Source organism: Arachis hypogaea, chromosome 19, assembly GCF_003086295.3.
Source record: "Arachis hypogaea cultivar Tifrunner chromosome 19, arahy.Tifrunner.gnm2.J5K5, whole genome shotgun sequence".
Taxonomy (NCBI): Eukaryota; Viridiplantae; Streptophyta; class Magnoliopsida; order Fabales; family Fabaceae; genus Arachis; species Arachis hypogaea.
The window spans coordinates 73,431,110-73,434,159 of NC_092054.1; the positions used below are offsets into that span (position 1 = coordinate 73,431,110).

At 40.4% G+C, this 3,050-nt stretch overlaps 1 non-coding gene across 1 annotated transcript; it reads left to right on the top strand.

Annotated features, from left to right (window-relative positions):
- Positions 1 to 418: 418 nt before the first annotated feature.
- Positions 419 to 522, top strand: LOC112781924 (small nucleolar RNA R71). Its single transcript, XR_003192670.1, has one exon. It is a non-coding gene; the product is annotated as a small nucleolar RNA R71 (small nucleolar RNA).
- Positions 523 to 3,050: the final 2,528 nt, after the last annotated feature.

Sequence of the window (3,050 nt, forward strand, 5' to 3'; positions counted from 1 at the left end):
TCTCCAGCCTGGGTTGTAAGTGTTGGAGTGTGGATCATATGATTGCCTTTGTTGGTTTCCCACATAATTGGCCTCTTCCCAATCACCTCATTCAATGCCTACTTCCTCTTGATCTTGTGTGTGTATTGCAGTCACTTGCTTTGTTTCTAATTGCCTGGTAAGTTCTGCTAGTTGCTTGGCAAACACCTTGTTTTGGGCCAGAATTGTATCAACCTGGTTCAGCTCCATGACTCCCTTAGTGTTGTGCCTTTCTGATGCATAGTAGTATTCATTTTCAGCCACTGTCTCGATCACTTCAATGGCTTCTTCCACAGTCTTTTTCTTGTTCAATGAACCTCCTGATGAATGGTCTACAGCCTTCCTTGATTCATAAGAGAGCCCATCATAGAAGATGTGCAATTGCACCCAATCATGGAACATGTTTGGTGGGCATTTCCTTGTCAAGTCCTTGAATCTCTCCCATGCCTCGTAGAGAGTTTCACCATCTTGTTGTCTAAAAGTCTGGACCTCAGATCGAAGCCTATTGACCTTTTGTGGAGGGTAGAAACGTGCCAGAAACTTGCCTTCCACCTCATCCCATGTGGTTAGACTCCCCCTTGGGAATGATTCCAGCCACTTAGCTGCCTTGTCCCTAAGTGAAAATGGGAACAAGAGCAGTTTATAGGCATCTTCCTGGACTCCATTGGACTTCACAGTGTCACAAATTCTCAGGAATTTTGTGAGATGTTGGTTTGGGTCTTCATTAGCATTTCCTCCAAAGGAACAATGATTTTCCACCAATGATATTAGCTGTGGCTTGAGCTCAAAATTGTTGGCCTGAATGGGTGGTTTCTGGATGCTACTACCACAATTCCCAGAGGTTGGGTTTATGTATGAACTAAGAACCCTCCTCTCAGGAATGGCATTGTTTCCATCAGCTCTCTCATGGTTGTGAACTTCTCTATCCATGTTGAGATCTAGAGCTTCCTCAAAATTGTCCTCAGATTCTCCTTCAGATTCCTCTTCTCCCACTACTCTCTTCCCTCTTGCTTCCCTTCTAAGTCTATGAAGGGTCCTTTCCGGTTCGGTATATGGAGGAGTTGATGTCTCTCCTCTCCTACCTGTCATACAAGAACACGGCTCAAACACAAACAAGTAAAATACTCTTGGTTAATGGAAGAGTATGGTTAGATCAATTGAGGAATTAAATCAAACAGTTAGTGAGTCAGTGAGTTAGTTGCATGAATTTAAAGGCATAAAGAAGGAAAGCATGTAACCAAGTGCAGAAATTAAAATTCAACAAATATCTAGAACAGAATTAACAAAGCAAGAGAAAATTGCTCAATCTAGTTAGCTTCCAATTTGAGAATTGTCAATCGAAAACCAATCCCCGCAACGGCGCATAAACTTGATGCACATAAACTAGTTATGCTACGATTTAGGAAATTGCACGATCGGCAAAATTCCTTCCGGCAAGTGCACCGGTTATCGTCGTCAAGTAAAAACTCACAATAGAGTGAGGTCGAATCCCACAAGGATTGGTTGATTGAGCAATTCGGATTAGAAGTGTGTTCTAGTTGAGCGGAATCAAGAATTGAGATGAGAATTGCGGAATGTAAAATTAGCGGGAAAAGTAAATGACAAGAAAATTAAATGGCCGAATCTTAAATTGCATGAATTAAAGAGCAGAATGTAAATTGCTGAAATTAAAAGGGAATGGGGGTGATTGCAAGAATTGAATTGCAGAATGTAAAGAGAAAGTGAAATCAGAAATGGGGAATTCATTGGGTTTAGGAGATATTGAAATCTCCGAATCAAAACATGTATATCTCTTCCTCAACCAATGCATTCATTGAATTTTGCTTGGCAATCTTATATGATTGGATCCCAATTCCTTGGCTCACCAATGCTCTCTAAAAACAAACAAATTCCCAATCCCTTGGTTTAAATGTTCATAAGAAGAGATGATGCTTGATCACTGATTATACCACACAATTTCATGAACCACAATTTGGTAGGATTACATGTCACAATATCCATCCAAACCCCAATCCAATCCACTGTGAGAAAGCTTCTCTAGCATGAATCCTCCATTCCTTTCCCAAGGCTCCGAAGGATTCCAAGTATGAGTAGTCTCTTTCCCAAGACAACTACTCAATGGAATTAGATCGAGAAGCTTTCTAACAAAATTCAAGAGAAAAGATTGAAGAAGAAGATAAACTATTATTGATTCATTGAATTACAATAGAGCTCCCTAACCCAATGAGAGGGGGTTTAGTGAATCATAGCTCTGAATTCAATTACGAAGAAAAGGAAAAACTAGCTCAAGTGAAAGTAAAGTCCTCTCTAACTTAACTTCTATCCTATTTATACACTTTCTATATTGAGCTTCAGTTGTGCTTCTTGGGCTTTGAGGCCTCTCCTTGCTTTCCTTTTGCCTTGGGTTTATGATCCATAATCTTGATGAGGTTGTTGATCCAAGTCCTGTAACATTTATTGAGCCAACTTAGTGATAATCAAATAATGACACATGACTCAACAAATTGAGATTTCAAACTCATCAATCCTTCAGGCCCAATCCCATAAACCATGATATTCAATTGGGTTTCATACCAAAGTAAGTTTAAGTTAATAATTGTGCTCAAAGACTAACTTAAATCACAATATTTTTGGCCCAGAAACCCTTTTCAAGAGTGGCGTTTAAGTTGTAGTTTAAGCTTAAACTGCAACTTAAACGCCAGATACTTCCAGTGAGGCCATTTGTAAAAGCACGTTTAAGCTTCAGTTAAGGTTAAACTGAAGCTTAAACGTGGAAATGGAAGAATGGTAGCCCTGGAGAGTAATGTAGTCGAACACGTTTAACCTCCAGTTTAAGGTTAAACTGGAGGTTAAACGTGGAAAAGGAATGAGGCATCCTGGAGGTCGAACACGTTTAACCTCCAGTTTGAGGTCAACTGGAGGTTAAACGTGGAAGCTTGGAATGGTGGCCCTGGAGGTGTCGAACACGTTTAACCTCCAGTTTGGGGTCAAACTGGAGGTTAAACGTGGAGGTGGAGAGAGCAACCCTGGAG